Raw genomic sequence first — 21,131 nt, forward strand, 5'->3', positions numbered from 1 at the left:
AATAGTGGGTGAAACAAAAGGTTCCTCTAGATGAAAATGACAAATATTATCTGCAGAGCTAGCTAAGGAACAGCTTCAATCATATCTAAACCCAAAATCAAACATGTAATATATTGCAACTTACCAGTTCTTAGATGAAACGGCTGCATTGGTTTTCTTTTTTCAGCCTTCTTCTATATTTTCACTTTGTGATCCTCTTGGTAATATACATGCTGTTTTAGGATGACAATGCCTACTCACTGCACTGTATCAGGACAGAAACTGTGAAGGAGCAGTGTTGTCACCATAGGGCAGGACTACAGAAAACCTCTCTACTTCTTAATAACATAACTGGGAACAATGCTAAAAGAGTCAGCAGAGAGATTATCAACTCAAAGGATTTCTATAAAGATTAACAGGTATTTTCTTTGCACTTATCAAACGGGTATACCAAAATGCTTTTCCAAGGTATTTTTACCGACCAAAGGAAAAAAAAAAGAGAAATTCATTATTGGTTTTTAGATACACCCAAGAAACAAGTCAAAATATCACTCTTGCTTTAGCCTAAAAATAAGCAAAATATAAAAATGCACACATACCTGCTATTGAATTGGTAAATAAATATGAAAACAAGTTTCAATCAGCCAGGACTGCTAAAGACCTACATCTGAATAGATAGATGGCCACAGATTCCTTAAATGTCATTTAGCAGGATTGAAACTGGGAAGGGCCTTCAGAGAGCTAGATTTTAACTAATTGCTATATGACTTGAAATTATTAAAAGTATATGCATTGTTATCTCATGACTCAAAGCATCTGCAGTCATAAGATGGAATGTTTGATAAAGTAAAGCAATAATTGAAAAAAATCAAGTCAATATCACATGCTTCTAATTTCGTAATTAAAGCTGAACTCCGAGCCAAAATAAAGCACCCAAATTAATGCAGCTATTTATTCATGAATTAATCATTCAATGTAAGTTCTAAAGGAAAAGTTTGGGATTTATAAAAAATAATCTACAGGTGCATCTCAAAAAATGTGAATGTCATCAATAAGGTAATTTATTTCAGTAATTCAATTTAAAAAAGTAAAATTCATATATTATTTAGATTCATTACACACAGAGTATGTATTATGTAATATTCCAAGCATTTCTTTCTTTTAATGTTAAGGCTTACAGCTAGTGAAAACCTAAAATTCAGTATCTCTGAAAATTTGAATATTGTGAAAAAGTTCATTATTGTAGACTCATGGTGTCACATTCTAATCAGTTAATAAACTCAAAACACCTGTAAGTGCCGGTTCACACATATGCAATGTGGGAACCCTGCGAATCCACTGCGGGTTCCCGCATCGTACTCGACTCGCAGGCAGTTCACAGTGGCATATGCAAATTGGGGTTGGTGTCAATACAAAGTTAACGACACCTTCAGATCAGTTTGCATATCGCAGTGCGAACTGTCAGTTCGGACATGAATCGGATCGTATAGCTGTGAACACCCATTCGATTTGATTCTGGTGTGAACCCAATATAGGGTCCTGTGCGACTTTGGTCCAAATGTGAAGCAAATTCAGCCATACAACCTGTATGGCTTATTTCGCAACGCACAGACATCGCATTTGATTTGCATAGCAGTGCGATGCGAATCACTTGCGATGTCTGACATTGGATATGTGTGATAAAAGGTTTTTGGCGAAGGCGCCCAGCCCTAATAAAAAGATGTTTAAAACCTGCTGCCCTTTTAATGGTTAAAAAACAATAAATAGATATATAAAATTGGTAAAAAGGCGCTGGTGATCTTTTATAGTGCAAAGTTATAAATAATTAGAGTGTAAAATTATTTGTAAAATTACTATACAAACATAAATAGTGCATATATAACCAATATATAATTGATAAAGTGCACGTGCTATCCTTTAATTGTGCAAAGATTAGTGCAGAAATATTATTAAAGTGCTTATTGGTGCATCCAAAAAATGTGGTCTCTGCTAAACCCGGAAGTAGGAAGTGTAGGCATTTGGAGCGCAGGCTGTGATACACGCCGATCGCCGCTGCAAAGGAGGGGAAAGGAGACACAGGAGGGTACTGCAGATCCTCGGATAGTGGCATTTCCTAATACCCGCAAGCAACCAATACCAAATTGCCTAACTGCCCAGTGCCAGGAGGGCACAACCAAATGATATTCTGAAAAAGGAGCCAATTAGAGGTCTGATACACCCTACAAAGGGATCACAGGCGTTGGGGGTCCTTGCGACCTGCTTCTATTTGGTAAGAGGCAACGAGTGACACACCCCATCACCTGGAGCACTACAGATCCAAGCAATGAATTTTACAGCTTCTTTTGTATAAATTGACTTGGACGATTAAATAATATAAGCACTTTAAACACTTTATGAGCACTGCAATAGTGGGCACTATATATTGTGGACATAATTTGCTATTATATCTATATAATTTGATATTTTTTGGATGCACCAATAAGCACTTTAATAATATTTCTGCACTAATCTTTGCACAATTAAAGGATAGCACGTGCACTTTATCAATTATATATTGGTTATATATGCACTATTTATGTTTGTATAGTAATTTTACACTCTAATTATTTATAACTTTGCACTATAAAAGATCACCAGCGCCTTTTTACCAATTGTATATATTGCATATGTGTGAACCGGCACTAAAGATTTCCTGAGCCTTTAAATGGTCTCCCAGTCTGGTTCAGTAGGTTACACAATCATGGGGAAGACAGTCATTGACACCAGTGTTAATTTTGGCAGCAAATTTCAATTTAGTTTTAGTCTTAGTCTTAGGACTAAAATGGCATTTTAGTTTTAGTCCTATTTTAGTCTTCTGCAAGTGTTTTAGTCGTATTTAGTCGACTAAAACTCCAGTATATTTTAGTCGACTAAAACGCCCTACATTTTAGTTGACTAAAACTAATTTTAGTCATCTATAACCAAATGGGTGTAGTTCAATTGTAATTTGTAATGCATTATTTAAGCATTTTTCTACAATTTCCAAACTCATTATATACTACTGCTGGTCCTGGAGTGAAAAATCTAATATGTTATTATTTATGCTTTGAGCATGCACCAGTGTTGATTTTTGGCAGCAAATTTCGATTTAGTTTTAGTTATAGTCTTTTGACTAAAATGCCATTTTAGTTTTAGTCATATTTTAGTCTTAAGACTAAAATGCTATTTTAGTTTTAGTCGTATTTTAGTCATCTGAATTGTGTTGGTCGACGAAAACGTTTTAGTCGGTTTTAGTCGACGAAATTAACACTGATTGACACCCTCCACAAGGAGGATAAGTCACAAAAGGTCATTGCTAAGGAAGTTGGCTGAGTGCTCTATCCAAGCATTTTAATTGGAAAGTTGAGTGGAAGGAAAAAGTGTGGTAGAAAATGGTGCACAAGCAACAGGGATAACCCTAGCCTTGAGAGGATTGAAGAGCAAAGGCCATTGAAAAATTTGGGGGAGATCACAAGGAGGGGATTACAGCTGGTGTCAGTGCTTTATGAGCCACCACACAGATGTATCCAGAACATTGGCTACAACTGTCGCATTCCTTGTGTCAAGCCACTCCTGAACCAGAGACAACGTCAGAAGCCTCTTACCTGCGCTAAGGAGAAAAAGGACTGGACTGTTGCTCTGTGGTCCAAAGTCCTCTTTTCGGATAAAAGTAAATTTTGCATTTCATTTGGAAATCAAGATCCCAGAGTTTGGAGAAAGAGTGGAGAGGCACAGAATCCAAGTTTCATGAGGTCCATTGATGATTTGGGGAGTCATGTCATCTGCTGGTGTTGGTCCATTGTGTTTTATCAAGTCCAAAGCCAGTGCAGCCCTCTACCAGGAAATTCCAGAACACTTCATGCTTCCCTCTGCTGACTGGCTTTATGAAGATGCTGATTTCAATTTCATTTTCCAGCAGGGCTTGGCACCTGCCCACACTGCCAAAGTACCGATACCTGGTTTAATGATCATGGTATCACTGTGCTTAATTGGCCAGCAAACTCGTCTGACCTAAACCCCGTAGAGAATCTGTGCAGTATTGTCACGAGGAAGATGAGAGACACCAGAACCAACAATACAGACGAGCTTAAGGCCACTATCAAAGCAACCTGGGCTTCCATAACACCTCAGCAATGCCATAGGCCATGGGTGTCCAACCTTTTGGCTTCTCTGGGCCACATTGAGTGTAGAGAAATTTTCTCGGGCCGCATATAAAATATATACTATAATTAAGGTATATAAGTAAAAAGATGCCGCCGCGCCCTTCCCACGCCACCGCGGCCCCCCGCACTAATTTACCAAAACTAGAGGATGATCAAATGAAATGCAATCAGTATACAGAGGTTTACTTCTTTTAAATGATAATAAAGGAACACTAACCACCATGACCATCTCAGTGACTTCAAGTGGTCATGGTGGTAGGAGTCAGAAACACTGCACATGCTCCCCCCCCCCCCCCGAGGCAGCCTCTACCTACCGTTAGTTGGAAGCTGCTGTGGCCGTGCCCCCAACCCGACTTCCTTCCTCCTTCCCCAGCAAAAATTGTCAGGGGGCAGTGGGCCACATTGCCTGAGGTTCTGGGCCGCATGCGGCCCTCGGGCCGCAGGTTGGACATGCCTGCCATAGGCTGATCACCTCCATCCCACGCCACATTGATGCAGTAATTCATGCAAAAGGAGCCCCGACCAAATGTTGAGTACATTTGTAAGCCAAAATTATGAAGATTGAAACAAAGAAATGCTTGGAATGTATCACTCTGTGTGTAATGAATCTATATAATATAGGAGCTTCACCTTTTGAATTGAATTACTAAAATAAATTTACTTTTTGATTATATTCAAATTTTTTGAGATGCACCATGTTAGTTCTAAGACTGAGAACTGAGCGATTACATAACTGCTGATCACTTAGTACTTGGTCTCTTTGGAGCAGAAAGTAGTGACTGCCTGTCAGTCACAGATCTCCACTCTGCTCCTCTAGCATTCAATAGAGCGCCGGGCTGGAGAGGGGATAGGTGCAGCTGTGTGCTGAGAGCCAGAGGCAGCTGCCAATCAGATAGCTAGGTGGATCCTGACAATATTGTTGGAAACCTCCCAGAGCCTGGAGCAGCTCAGCCACGTCAGCTGACAGCAGGCTATAGCTCGCCATCAGCTGATTCTGGGTCACAGGAAAGCAAAAGTAAGTACACTTCAGTGACCCACAAGGAAAGTATGGCCAAAAAAGCTTTGGACATACTTCTCTTTTAATACAGCTAGTTGAAGTACCTAAATATAACCTGTTATCTGCATTTTGTGATCCACTCTACAGCAGTTTGGGAGAAGGAAGGGCAGTACTATGACTCATATAGATGTAATCTATTCAAAGGTGTTGGCAAGAAACAAGTTGGCAGGAGGGGAAAGCAGAGAGATGTACTCATCAGTCCAGTCTGCTGCTGCTCCTTCACTAATCAGTCAGCTGACTGAGGGTAGGGAGATAACATTACTGTGTTTAACCATAACATAATGATGTTACCATCCTGGTTGTGCTGTGTGATAGGGCTGTATACATTTCAGGACTGAATTGACAATTTTCTTGCATTTACTTCTCCTGTGAATTTACAGGTTTGCCTGGAATTCAGCTAGTTGCTGAGCTGTGACGATGTCTCCACCCCCTGGAAGCACCCCTGGACCCACCCTGTCCAGCTAGTGACTGATGATCTGCAGGAGAGCTGTGAGCCACCTCTTCTCTGTTGCTGCAGGCTCTGAGGAAGAAGGAGAATCCTTTGAAATGCATCAGTCAGCAGGGGCTCTTTTGTGGTCCCCCCACAGTGTGGATAATGTTGATTCCAGAGCTTTCATGCTACAAAAGTGTGGCTTGTATAAGCAAACTCATAGTCTCATGCTTGTGAGTAGCTTTTATCATTTTGTTCTTCAATAATTACATGTGGGATAATGCACTAGGCTGGTACACCCTTTTTATTTCCATTTTTTAGGACATCCCCAGTCCTAGAGGGCAGCAAGGCCTGAAGCAAGAGATGCACTTTGGCCCCACCCCCTCTCTCTCCTCATTGGCTAACTGACTATTATTAACAGCAGCAGGAGCCAATGGCACCACTGCTGTGTCTTAGCCAATGAGGAGGGGATTCCTGAATGGCTGAGACAGTCGTGGACCTCGCTGGAGTGAGAAGAGGCTCAGGTAAGCATTAGGGGGGTTGAGGGGGGCTGCTGCACACAGAAGGTTTTTTTATCTTAATGCATAGAATACATTAAGATAAAAAGAACCTGACTTTACAACCCCTTTAAAAGTGATCAACCTATCTCAATTTGTTCTAACTCAGGTGCCAAAAAACCCTTTTATTAAAAGGTTTGTCCTTTTGTCCCACTCTAAAAGAGAATGTGTTTGAAGCAGTGAAAGAAGTATATCTCTTTGACAGGAAGTTGGTATTACAGGTCCTACATGATAAGAAATTGAATTCAACTTCCTTGGGCCCCCTAGAAGACTGGTCTATTCTTAGTAGATGAGGGTATAGAATTCTCAGGCTCCATGCTCACTGGCTTACAAATCGCTGCTTCTACGGGAGTTTTGTGTTTTGCCTGTAGAAGCAGCTTAATGCCATCTTATGTGTCCATTCACATTAGGACGTTTAGAGGCAAACTTTAGGTCAGTGTTAAGAGGCAGGAAAAAAAAACCTTCTGGTTTGCGTTTTTGATTGGAGCTTTCTTGCAGAAAAAAAATGCAAAACTCTACTAAACTTGTCTAAACTGCATACAAAAAACGTTCTGTATGAACATTTTTTACTGCCAAGGGAACTGTCGTTTTTTTCAAGTCCAGTGTGTATGGAGCCTCAGTGATTTGATCTATGGGAGGAAGGTCACACAGAGGGGGATAGAGATAAAGATAAGGGATTTACTAAACTTATGATGGATTTAGCTCTGGAAGTTAGGAGTTTCAGGATTCACAACACCAAACAGAAGTAGTCACTCACCTGAAGGATGTTAATTTATACAAAAAAAATACAGGGCATTCCCCCTTCTGTCGGCAAACCCGGGAGTTGTCCCAAGAATTGACCCAAGAATTGAGACATTTGAGATCTTATTGTATTGTTCAAGGCAGTTTAAGGAAAGGGATATATGAAGAAATTGGTCGCCCACCACTAGGAGATTCAGTGAAGAAGAAGATCTTTACTGTACATGCAAATGTACAAGCAGGGGCTAACTGGCAACTTTCGGCCAAGGAGGCAAGTACAATCCAGAGGCCCATGGTGCAGTTTTTCGGCCCCCCTCCCACTCTCCCTTTTCCCGGCATCCTCCCCACCCCCATTACAGGCTGAACCTTTGTTCCAGGTACTCTCTACTCACCAGCTGAATCCATGCTCCCGACCTGGTTAGCAGAGGGCAGTTGGGGGGAGCTAGGACAGCTCAGTCGGGGCTGCCTGGGGGAGCCTCCAGTGGGGCATCTGCTCAGACACAGTTTACACCATCCATGCTGGGGGGGGGGGGTCTCCGCCCTGTCCTTGTCTTCATCCTGCACTCAGTAGGTCAGCAGTGGGGACTTTTTACTTCTCTTCACCAGGAATTCTTTAGGCATGTCTGTGGCAGAGGCGGTGAAGCCTTTTTACAGAGCATGATAGTGTTTGTGGTGGCGAGCCGAGGTCCAGCACCCTCCTTGGATTGTAGACACAGACTCACCTGAGCGTTGTTACTCCTCTCTCCATTTCAGAAAGGGAAGCACTGCATGACTTATGTACAAATCACAACTTTGTTATCAAGACTGATGACACGGGGTGGAACATTATTTTGATGCATAGGGAACAATACATTAGGATGTGTAAATGTATAACTGACAGTGAACATTCCTATTCATTCCATCAATATGGAAAGAGATAAAACGTTACTGCATTGCGTCATTGATTATGCTTTCTGGGACCATTTGATTATTAAAGAAACTGTTGAAATCTTAAAAGTAGATCATCCAAAGATATCTGTTTTATACGCCCCCCAAAGATACACAAATCAGTGGATCTTCCCGTGCTTCCTGTTATTTCTGGATGGGGTTCTCTCACAGAATCTGTGAGAGAATATATTGATTGTATTCTACAACTCTTTGCTTGTAACCAATTTCCATACGTGAGAGATCTAGTCTGGCAAGATGTACTATTCTTTGGAACCTGACAATTTGAGCTGACTGCCCCTGGCTGTTGGGTAAACTTTTTCGCCTTCTCTAGCTGCTCTTTAAACTGTCATACCTACCTTTCTGGCTGACCAAACCCACATGGTGAGACATTCCTTTGCCTAATAACAGACTAGGTATGGACCTTTGGTCTTATATTTTCTTATCATTTTTCTCACTGATTTAAATGCTGTTACTCATTTTCCACGCAATTTTGACCCTGTGATCATGGCGGAATTCTCTTTCTGACTTATTAATCTTCTTCCCTGATTTCCTGCGTCCAGAAATTTATCTCATGCTTTGCTATTGTGCATTAGCTGTCCTGTACTCCAGTATACATATTATAGTCAGATGAAACTTAGGTGTTTTTCAATGGCAGTTGCTGGTTCTCATTATGACCATCTCTATTGTACTAGTGTTTCTATCTCGCCATGTAATTCTTCTATATGCACATCTACGATGTGTATTATTTTGCAGAAGTATGTAGACACTTTGAATAGAATAATGATTTTTATTCAATTGTGCTAAAAAAATTTCTCCAAAAAAAAAAAAAAAAATTACTACACAAAAAAGATACTCCACATTTGCTCACTGTGTTTTATGACCTGATAGAGTCTGAGAATACCATTCTGTTTACCTTGGATATTGAGGCAATATACTTATCTATTCCACACATGGGTTTGTGGGTAATCAAAAAGGTACTCCAGGCAGGAGCAGTGAGAAAATGCGGACATAATCAATTTGCATTAAAACTTTTGCAGTTTTTGGTAACCTATAACAAATTTTCATTTTAAGGAAGATACTATTGTCAAGCCCAATGTACAGCAATGAGCACTAAATGCGCCCCTGCCTTTGCCAACATACACTTGGGAGATGGGAACCCTGGATTTTTAATGGGGGCACATCATTGGAGCACTTGTCCAGGATCCTCTCCTGGTTCAGGGAAATCAATGACGTCCTTATACTTTGGACTTTGGTACTGAAAAGAAAGCATCTGAGTTTATTGGGAGTTTGGGGGATAATCATTATAACTTAAAATTCCTGAGTGAGTGTCATCCAGGTAGGGCCACATTTTTGGATTTATTAAATGAACTGAGACATGATCATACAATCAGAGCTAAGTTGTTTAGGAAGCTCACAGCTACTAATATCTGCCGATCGCTATCATTCAAAGACTAATCCGCAACTTTAGCTCTGCTCCCTTTCTTAAGATTTGATCATTTATTTATGAATGCCTATTAGTGGCTCAACTCTCACTTGTGTAGTAATTTTACCATTTTTGGTGTTTTGGTTTTGTATGTTTTAAATGTTGTCATTATATAATTAAAGGATGTTCTGTGCTGACCATAGGTCTTGGCTGCTCTGATTCTTTTTCTTTTTGAAGTGTATTTAACCTCATAGTGTATAACAAGTACAGTGCGTTTCATAAATTAGTACACCCCTACAGATTTGTTCGAAAACCTTTACTTTCCTTTCAGAATCAACATTTTCTATGGGACACTATATTGCAAAAATGAGTAATTGTCAATCAAAGTGTGAGTGCACCAAAAGCTGAAAATTGGCCTGATCAGGAAGGGGGTTAAAGTGCCCAGTAGGCAAGTGGCTAAAGTGAATAATTTGAACGGTAATCATTAAAAATCCTGTGCAGTAAGTGCTATACTAATTAAAATATCTAGTGATAAATAAATTCATTCATAAGATATATAACAACACAAATATAATGAGGTGAGAACCCACCCATTAGGGGGGGGGTCACAAGAGTGGAGGTGACACATCTGACAAGCTGTTATATTGTTTCAACTATTTTCACAGCACTGGTGATTGGGATCATATATCACCGTCTCATCAATTTGTATAATCATTCACTATTTACTTTCATTGATATCGCTATCACTTTTTATTTTTATTTTTGTTTATGATGATTTATCATGTTTGTTGTTATATATCTTATGAATTTATTTATCTTATGAATTTATTTATCACTGGATATTTTAATTAGTATAGCACTTACTGTGCAACACTTTTAATGACTACCATTTGTTTTTTACACAAATTGATTGGGGAGTGATTAGGGCAGGCTGCAGTTTTAAGACTTATGCCTCGTACACACGTGCAGATTGTCGGCCGAATGATCGGCCGTCTTTTGTCCAAGGTCTGTTGTGTCTGTTGAAAACTGCAAAAGACTGCACACGACTGGCGAACAATCGGCCGTTCTGGTGTCGGCATACAAAAATTGTAATGCTTGCACGACAGATTCTGTTCGGCCGAAAGTGCGCTGTCGGCTGTCGGAAGCATCATACTAACAAGCCGAAAATCGGCCGATCGGTCGTCGGCCGAATCTTTTCGGCCGACAATCTGCAAGTGTGTACGAGGCATTAGTAGCTCACAGGATCACTCTTATACACATGTAAAGTGAATAATTCACCACCAAGTTCACTATATGGGCCACTTATGTATTTATACATGTTAATCATATCAGCCTCTTAATTTCATCTTCTCAAGAGAGAATACATTCAGTTCCTCTAATATTTCCTCATAGCTGAGCTCCTCCGTGCCTCCTCCATGCCATCAGTTTGGTTGCTCTTCTCTGCACTTTCTCTAGTTCCCAAATATCCTTTTTGTAAACTGGTACCCAAAACTGAACTACTTATTCCAGATGCGATCTTACTATTGATTTGTACAGGGGCAAACTGATATCTCTCTCTCTCTCTCTCTTTGCTCACTTTGGAAACCGTTGCTTGGCATTGATTGTCATTATTAAGCTTATGATCTACAAGAATACACAGATCCTTCTCCACCATTGATTTCCCCAGTTGTACTTCCCCTAGTATGTATGATGCTTGCATATTCTTAGCCCCCAAGTGCATAACTTTAAATTTATCAACATTAAACTTAATTTGCCACATAGTTGTACAATTAAACAGTGCATTGAGGTTGCCATAGCTTCGTGTCATCTGCAAAGACTGAAATAGTACTTTTAATCCCAGACCCTATGTAATTTATAATCATATTAAAAAGTAAGGGTCCTAACACTGAATCTTGGGGTATACCACTAACAACCCTAGACTATTCAAAGTAAGAATCATTAACCACTACTCTTTGAATTCTGTCTTTTAGCCAGTTTTCTATCCATTTACAAACTGATTTTTCCAGGCCTGTAGACTTAACCTAACACATTAGCCATGTGTGGGGAACTGTGTCAAATGTTTTTGCAAAATCCAAGTATACTACATCCACAGCAGTGGCAGGACTACCAGGGTCACAAAGGTCATAGTTGCGACCGGACCCGAGCATTCTGTCACTGTCCGGGGACCCCAGTAGGGTTTGCTGGCTGCAGGGCTCTGAGCTGAGAGCATCTCTCTCATACAGCCTAGAGCCTGCACTGATAGTTCCCCCTCCCTCGCACAAATGGGAGAGGAGAGCAGATCTGCTCCTCCTCCTCCCGCCCTTTGATCATTTGATCATTCAGCTGCTGGGCTTTATACTACCCAACGTGCACACAGGAGGAGAGGGGCAGGAGGAGAAGGAGCAGATCAGCTCTCTCCTCTCCTATCCGTTCTAGGGAGGAGGGAGGGGGAACTGTCAGTGCAGGCTCTGGGCTGTAGGAAAGAGATGCTTTTAACTCAGAGTCCTGCTGAGGAGACACTGATAGGCAGCACTTACCGTATCTCACAAAAGTGAGTACACCCCTCACATTTTCATAAATATTTTATTATATTTTTTTATGTGACAACACTGAAGAAATGACACTTTGCTACAATTTAAAGTAGTGAGTGTACAGCTTGTGTAAATTGTAATTGTAATTGTAGTGTAAATTTGCTGTCCCCTCAAAATAACTCAACACATAGCCAATAATGTCTAAACAAATGTCTGGCAACAAAAGTGCGTACACCCCTAAATTAAAATATCCAAATTGGGCCAAATTAGCCATTTTCCCTCCCCAGTGTCATGTGACTCATTAGTGTTACAAGGTCTCAGGTGTGAATGGGGAGCAGCTGTGTTTAATTTGGTGTTATCGCTCTCACTCTCTCATATTGGTCACTGGAGGTTCAACATGGCACCTCATGGCAAAGAACTCTCTGAGGATCTGAAAAAAATATTTGTTGCTCTACATAAAGATGGCCTAGGCTATAAGAAGATTGCCAAAACCCTAAAACTGAGCACAGTATGGTGGCCAAGACCATACAGCGATTTAACAGGTCAGGTTCCACTCAGAACAGGCCTCGCCATGGTCAACCAAGGAAGTTGAGTGCACGTGCTCAGCATCATATCCAGAGGTTGTCTTGGGGAAATAGACGTATGAGTGCTGCCAGCATTGCTGCAAAGTTTGCAGGGGTGGGGGGGTCAGCCTTTCAGTACTCAGATCATATGCCACACACTGCATCAAATTGGTCTGCATGGCTGTCGTCCCAGAAAGGAACCATGTCCTGTGGTCTAATGAGACCAAGATAAACTTATTTGGTTCAGATTATGTCAAGCGTGTGTGGCGGCAACCAGTGCAAAGACAAGTGTGTCTTTGCACTCCTGTCAAAGACAAGTCCTACCTACAGTCAAGCATGGTCCTGGGAGTTTTACGGTCTGGGGCTGCATGACTGCTTCTGGCACTGGGGAGCTGCATTTCATTGAGGGAACCATGAATGCCAACATGTACTGTGACATACTGAAACAGAGCAACCTGTGAAGCTCTGGTGAACTCCATGCCCAAGAGGGTTAAGGCAGTGCTGGAAAATAATGGTGGCCACATAAAATATTGACACTTTGCCCACAATTTGGACATTTTAACTTAGGGGTGTACTCACTTTTGTGGCCAGTGGTTTAGACATTAATGGCTGTGTGTTGAGTTATTTTGAGGGGATAGCAAATTTACACTGTTATACAAGCTGTGCACTCAGTACTTTACATTGTATGGCAGTATAATTTCTTTAGTGTTGTCACATGGAAAGATATAATAAAATATTTACAAAAATGTGAGGGGTGTACTCACTTTTGTGAGATACTGTATATGAAAGAATGGTTGGAATTGGCTCAATGTTGAAGTGGTTAAAGAACATACATATTTTGTTTAATGCTGAACCTCCAGGGATAAGCAACTATTGTCTATGTACAAAAGTGCCTTTGCCTTTCTGGTAGAGATGGAGCTTCTCTTGTCTGGCCAGGGACTGGGAGGCGCAAGGAGCTCCAAGTCACGTGCCCCCTGGGGGTATCATCCCAAGGGTGCACTATGGGTTTTGGACTGCACAGAATATTAACGGCACTTAGTCACAGCTTTTTTATTTTACTTGAACACACTTCTTTGGCAGGCCTTTTGACTATTCCAGAGCAATTTTTTTTTTTTTTACCATCTGAGAGGCCTTCCTTGTATACTACCCTAGGCATGTATTTTTTTTTCTTTTTTACTTATTTATTGTGCTAGCACATGAAATGCACATTTTGGTTTGTTTTTTTACTCACAGGGACAGAGGATGCAGGTTTTTTAGGCCTATCCTGATGTTGGGTAGAGTACTTTGCTCTTATCAGGAGCCTTGTGTCACATAAGGTTCAAGGATTGAGGCCCTTCCTCTTGGGAGGCTGGAGTATTCTGTACCCTTGTGTACTTTTTTCCATATGCTGCAATTTCACGTTTCCCTTTTTTTGTTCACAGGGTTTCGACAAGCACTGCACCATAAACCTTCTGAAAAAAATCAATAAATAACCTGATAAGTGGAAAATAATAGTTCCATGATGTACCCATTTATACTGAACAAAATTATAAACGCAAAACACTTGTTTTTGCCCCCATTTTTCATGAGCTGAACTCAAAGATCTAAGAAAACCAGGATTCAATTGTGAAGAGAACCCCTCTCCAAAGTACCAGACGCCATTGAATGTGAGCATTTGCCCACTCAGGTCAATTACGACGACGAACTGCAGTCAGGTTGAGACCCCGATGAGGATGAAGAGCATGAAGATAAGCTTCCCTGAGATGGTTTCTGACAGTTTGTGCAGAAATTCTTTGGTTATGCAAACCGATTGTTGCAGCGCCTGTCTAGGTGGCTGGTCTCAGACGATCTTGGATGTGAAGATGCTGGATGTGGAGGTCCTGGGCTGGTGTGTTTACACATGGTCTGCGGTTGTGAGGCCAGTTGGATGTACTGCCAAATTCTTTGAAATGCCTTTGGAGACGGCTTATAGTAGAGAAATGAACATTCAATTCACGGGCAACAGTTCTGGTGCACATTCCTGTAGTCAGCATGCTAACTGCACGCTCCCTCAAAACTTGTGACATCTGTGGCATTGTGTGATAAAACTTCACATTTTAGAGTGGCCTTTTATTGTGGCCAACCTAAGGCACACCTGTGCAATAATCATGCTGTCTAATCAGCATCTTGATATGCCACACCTGTGAGGTGGATGGATTATCTCGGCAAAGGAGAAGTGCTCACTAACACAGATTTAGACAGATTTGTGAACAATATTTGAGAGAAATATGACTTTTGTGTACATTTAAAAAGTCTTTGAGTTCAGCTTATGAAAAATGGGGGTAAAACAAAAGTGTTGTAATTTTGTTCAGTATATTTTGGGGTGAAACTTCCTGTGTGGTCACTGGGACATGAGACAAGGGGAATCTCACTTACAGGGGTATTGAGAACACTTGAGTGCACTATCGGTGCCAAGGCACTATATACATTATTTTACCTTTTATGCAAAAGTTTGGAAGCTGTGGTTACTCTAGCTTGGATACATATCCCCTCTATGAGGTGATTTTGTTGTCAGTGACTGAGAAGGATCCACAGTCTACGTGGTGAAGGTGAAGCCCATCTAGTTGCAGAGAGGCAGCCTTAAACTTATCACTCACACCATGCAATATAAACCTATAGATAACATGTACCTTGGCCAGTCTTGCTATTAGACACAGGGCTATGAGATTGCAGTCTGGCTCCACTAATTAAAGATAAAACCAGTGCAAAATAAAATGACTGTATAAAATTTTACTACATGGTACATTTTTTCCTCTGCTGGAGAGAGGACGTGTTATAGAAATAGATTTATACTGAATTATATTGAAATGGTTGCTAAGGATTCTTGCACGTTGTGGTTTTCATTATTTAAAAGATAGGAGCACTTTTAAGATGTTTATCAATGGCATTGTTTTCATAATATAAAATCCTTAAAGCAGAGCTCCACCCAAAAGGGGAAGTTTTGCTTGTTTGCTTCAGCTTCCACATTTGGCACCTTTCCGGGGGTGCGGGTACCTAGTACCATGGCATACTCAGCTGGAAGTTCTTCCCCCCTCCTCCTTGCTTGGCCATTCACAAAGCGCAGCACGCTTCACGCATGCACAGTAGGTTTCCTTCAGCCGAGATGGCAAAGGCAGCACCCGAGAGCCGATCGAAAAATCGGCTTGAGTGAAGACACCGCTGGATTCGTAGGGCAGGTAGGTGTCCAGTATTTGTAGCTGCTGACTTTTCATTTTTTTGTGAAGAAGCTTGGAGCTCCGCTCTAAAGTGCATTATGGTAAAAAATGTCCCAGTAACAGTATCACCACCCCCCGCCACCCCCCTATATACCTACCTGAGTCCTCACTTGATCCAGCGCTGTGCCTGTCTGCAGGGGCCCTCTCCCCGCTCTTGTAGGCGGGAACCACTATGGACGCACACAGCCTGACTCAGGAGCAAGCTCACATGTCTCTTGGTGCTCTCTACTCTTTCTCATTTATGTCTGCCCCCATAGCAAGCGCTGAGGTGGTTCAGGGCCACTCTGTGCAATACCATTGCACAAAGCAGGTAAGTATAACATGTTTATTATTTTAATTAAAAAATAGAATAATTTATAACCACTTTGACTAATGTGCAATTCTTTAGCTATCTTTGTTGTGTGGTCCTGAATGTTATACAATGCAACAGTTGTGCAACAGTTGTCCATTATCACTGATCAAAGCCAAAGTTGTATCCAAGTTGCACCCATCTAAAGTTGCATCAAAGTTGCACTCCAAAGTCGGTGCAATTTTGGAGCTGTACAAGTGTGAATGGATCCTAAAGTGAAGAACTTTGCATCAAGCTTAATATATGTAATGTAATGTAATTACACAATGTGATCGCATACCCCACTTAAACCCCTCCTCTCAAGGGAGAATAATTTCAGTTTAATAAAGCTCCTCCTTATAGCTGAGCTCCTCATTGCTTATTATTAGTTAATTGCCCTTCTCTGCACTCTCTCCAGTTTTGCAACATCCTTTGTTTTGAGTTGGCGTCCAAAATTGAATTGCATTTTCCAAATGAGTCCAAGTCTTACTAATGCTTTTTACAGAGACTTATTTTAATACAAGGAGTATCTAGCTGGTTCTAGAAGGCAGTGCCATCTTAAGAGCATTATAGCCCCCCGGGCAATGCAGTGCACTGGGGCCCTGCCTACACAATCACCCACGAGAATAAAAATGCAAATTATCGATAAGGCGATATTTATTGGTACAGCAGTGCCCCGCTAATGACAGCTTCCAATTTCGGCGGCTGGGTCTGGTGAACACACACACGGATGGGAGTCAGACTCGACTGTCCTGTGTGTGCCTGTTCCCGTAGAGGCGGACAGGCATTCCTGCAGTTGTGGGCTCCCCCTCCACGGCCCAAGTGTCCTGACAGCAGCGGAGGACCGACAGGCGCTTGTCATCTGCTAAGTTCGGCGGCGGGATGCACACAGGAATCGGGACTAATACTTGGCTGGGGCTGGGGGCAGGTGCAGATTAGCATCGCGTGCTATAACTAAGTCTATGATCTACAAGAAAACCCAGATCTTTCTCTATCACTGACTTGCCCATCTAACTGGGAATACAGTATGTCAGTTATTTGGTTTGCTCATCACATTCATATTTATACATTTATCCAGTCACTTAGGACTTTGAGTGTAGACCTGGAATAGGTCATCTGTCCTGAGGATTTATAAGCAATGGTAAAACAGCCCCATTACTTAGCAGAGCATTGGGGACAAGCTGATCTGCAGTTTGACCTTAAAATTAAATGTGGACAAGCCTGAATCTGGTTCTGTCCTTCATTAACTTAGAACATTTGGAACTATGCAAGATAATGTTCTGTTTTGGATTGAATAAAGTCAAATTAAAGGAAAAATGTTTTTTCCATTCTCCATAAAATAACGGAGGGTTATAAATCCCTCTATTGCTGTTTTAGTGACCAATAAAAATTTGGGATTTTCTTGCACTTTCACTTTTGATGATAATGGCCATCCGGGCAAAAATCAGGACAACCCCCCTATCCATGCTATCTAAAAGGAAACAAAGTGCCTTCAGTGATAATTTGAAGTATAACTAAAGGCTTAGAACACCTGCTAGATATCTAATGCTGTGTGTGTGCCCCCATTAGGGAGATTCGCCCTCTCCATTGGTCCTGCTTACCTTTATCATCAAAAGTGAAAGTAAAGAAAATCCCAAGTTTTGGGTTGTCCCCAGAACATGAAAAGAGGGGAAATCTTCTAGTGAAATCTTCTGGTCCTGGTGACCTGGGGGCACTAATGAATTCCTTTCATTTGCAGTAATTTCCTCCCACTTCCTCTTTTGGCTATGAGACAGGAAGTGAAGGTAAATCTTCACAATAGGACACAGATGGCAAAAAAAAACTTACAGGGGTTATAACTCTCCCTTACCCTAAATTAGTTTTGCCTATAGTTCTACTTTAAGAAGGACTAAGGCTGGCCATACATTATACAATATTCTCGATTATATGATTTTCCTTTCGTTTTTCCAAAACCATATAATATAAGATCAAACCTTAACACTTTCAATTTGTATGCAATCTGGCATGCCCTTGAACTACATAGTTGAAGGTAAATCTAAAGGAAATTAAATAAGAACATTGTATAATGTATGGCGAGCTTTAGTCGACTCAAATTGAAAATTACAGCTCAAGGCAGATAATGGTGGGCTGAATTCCCCACTGGTCTCTTTTACCTCTTTGAAACTGAATTCTTCCCTGTGTTAATAGGACAATATAAAACTCAGCAGATAAAGCTAGAGATCGTTGTAATAGCCCTCGGTGTGGGTTGGAGCAGAGATCTCTTCTCCTAGTCCCTGGGACAGATGTATGAAGGATCTTTCCTCCTGACATTTATTAGGAAACTTCTTCCTGGCATTCAGACCCTTACCAAAGGTATAATGCATATTGTACTTCACATCCAGTAAGTTCTACTATGAAAGCTAACAGTTCTTCATAGTGGGCTAAATAAACAGTGACACATATAAAATCTTGAATGATACTTTAGGGCTCATGCACACAGGGCTTAAAAAAATGGCGCTAATGTTTGTCATTTTTTTTTAGCCCACATAGGCGTTTACAGGCATTCCTTGAAGAGGAGCATTTAAAGGCTAAACTAAGCAAATCATCAGCACATTCAGGAGAGGAGCTTTTGAGCAGAAAAAATGATGGGTGTGTGTAAACACGTCTAGATCTGCCTAAACCCTAAACGCATTTATTGCTTGAGCATTCATTCATTCCGGTGGCTGGAATAAATCAATATTCTGGCCAATGGAACAGAAGGCGTTCAGAGGAGAAAATCAAACGCCCTGTGTGCATGAGCCCTAACAAGGGTCCAGCACAGTGAGTGTTCTCGTCACACTACTTTAAATTAGTAATTTAACTGACCAACTTACATAAAAAGCTGAAACTAGTTTCAGGATCCATTCACACAGGAGCGTATTGTTTTCAGGCGCTTTTTTGGCATTTTTCAGGTCTTTATTTCAGGCGTTTTTGCAGGTGTTTGGAGGCAGGCATTGACATTCTAACAAAAACGCTTGTAATTTGCCAAAAAAAAAGCTCATGTACTTTAAGCTTCAGGTGCTTTGCTTTAGGCGACAAAACAGAGGGCATTGAAATGAATGCTTTTTGGGTGTTTTGAGACTTCAGAGATGAGCGGTTTATGAGCTGAAAAATGCTCAGGTGTGAACAGGGCCTTACTGTTCATTAGGAAAGCTTATCAGGTGGACAGCACTATGGCTTGCTGAATAGTACTGTGTACTTGCTGCAATGCAGGCCCAGGTATCCATTCCCACCAGGGACACATGGTGTGTTCATGGTTGGTTTCGTTTGAAAGCTCCACCATTCCCTATATCCAGAAACAGCTCCAGTATATTGGTGATCCTGTATTTATGTTGTAAGAAAATTTCATTATAAGACTTTTTTAGGGACAGACAGGTTTAAATTATTCAGGGTTTTTTTGTAAAGACAAAATAACCTTTTTTTTTAAAATAAAGAAGCCCGCTAAAACATGGTTTTAAACCCGGTGTGCTTTTACACTTTTAAATTGCAAACACAGTTAAATGATACTAAACGATATCCTTATTCTCCATGAATAATCTATACACATCCACTGGCCCTGTAATCTAATTTTCATTAAGTTTTTTAGTGTATTTTTCTGCCTCCTTGTAACGTCTTCTGCAAGCTTCCAAGCTTCTCCTTTTCATCCCCACTTCCATTTATTTGGAACGAGCAGTGCACATTAGTTGTGGTCATTCACACTACAAAGCCCATAGTATCTAGTCCGTCTCTGGAGCAAGCAAGAGAGGATGGTTAGGTTTCTACAGAGAGACCATGGAGAACAAACAGCCAACCTCTAACAAGAGGAGATTTGGAAGAGGCTGAGAGCAATGGAAGGCACTTTTTTGAGTTAAGAATAAATACTTTAATAGATTTTTTTAAAACCAGAGTTTAATGTCACATTAGGTGTCCAGAGAACAATATTTTGACCCAGAATATTGATCCAACAGCTTTAAATGTTAAGGAGGGATTAGTTTCCTTTTGTGTGCCAAAACCGACAGCAATTGCCTGGGGAGCTTTGTTTTATCTTGTTCTGGAATCTGGACCAAAACTACAGAAGCTTTTGCTGGTTGAACTATATGGACATATATGTGTGTAGCTGTGCTCAGTGTACTGTATGTATAGTACAATATAGTAAACTATTCTACTCAGTTTTCAGGTATCTTCACCTACTGCAGTGCTAAATGTACATTCAAATCACCTCCTATTGCTTATACAAACTTGCCTTGCAAAAAAAAAGTAATTTACCTGCGAAATTTAGAAAGCCTTAACTCATTTGACTAAAGCTGTGAAGCATACACGCTTTGGATGCCAAATATACAAACAATGCACCTTATCACCGGATCAAAGAAAAATGTCAATCTACATAATAATTGCTGTATTAATATTTTTCCCAAATTAAATATGAGCAGACACCATGAGTGATTAAATAATTATTGTACTATGTATGAGAAAGACTTATTTGTTCAGGGTAAATAGTGAGTAAGCAGCACTCAGACAATGCATTTATGCAGAACAGCCTGTATCAGAAATTGTGACATGTAAATATACATTAGTAAATATTCCACTTACCTCTTGGAGTGTTCTTTATTGCACCAAGCAGCTGTGGTAAATATCCTGCGATAATTTTTTTCCCAGAGGTAAAACTTCACTTTAGCTCCTCACTAACATCTCCCTTAGACAAAAGCACAATGGTCCATGTGCAAGTTCCAAGTCATCCATTTCAAACTGATGACAGCCAGCCAACCCTCCTGTAATAAGGACATCAGAACTACAGGTGCCCTCTAGTGGCTTTAAGAAATTAATTTGTATACTTTGACATCACAAAAGTGTATGTATTGGGTTTTTGGAGATTTTATTGACATTATAAAAACTATGAAACTATATGACAGCATGTGTAGACACCCATTGATGGAATTATTCAATCTACCCTCTCATGTTATGGCTCTTGTTGGCTTTGCACTATTGTCACTTCTTTCACATAGCCTCACTGCAATAGTCTCACTTCTCATTCTAAACTTTTTAGAATATAATAAGAAAAATAGTCCCTTGTACAGCTGTGCCAGAAGATGGGAACACAGATCTCATACCTGGAGTTACCAAAACAGATAAGTAGTCAGTGGGTGGTCCAACCTACTGCAAAACTAAATTAAAAAATGCCCAATTATGAAAGGTCACGTCAAATATAAT

General features: G+C 40.7%; 1 protein-coding gene across 1 annotated transcript in view; it reads right to left on the reverse strand.

Moving 5' to 3' along the window:
* SDR42E2 (short chain dehydrogenase/reductase family 42E, member 2) overlaps positions 1–695 on the reverse strand; it is a gene marked incomplete at its 3' end in the record, with an annotated part of 91,004 nt that extends 90,309 nt beyond the window's left edge. Inside the window, exon 1 of the mRNA XM_082261294.1 lies at positions 579–695. The remainder of the gene's footprint in view (positions 1–578) is intronic.
* Between the last annotated feature and the right edge of the window lie 20,436 nt (positions 696–21,131).

Source organism: Pelophylax lessonae, assembly GCF_965119305.1.
Source record: "Pelophylax lessonae genome assembly, chromosome: 6".
Taxonomy (NCBI): domain Eukaryota; kingdom Metazoa; phylum Chordata; class Amphibia; order Anura; family Ranidae; genus Pelophylax; species Pelophylax lessonae.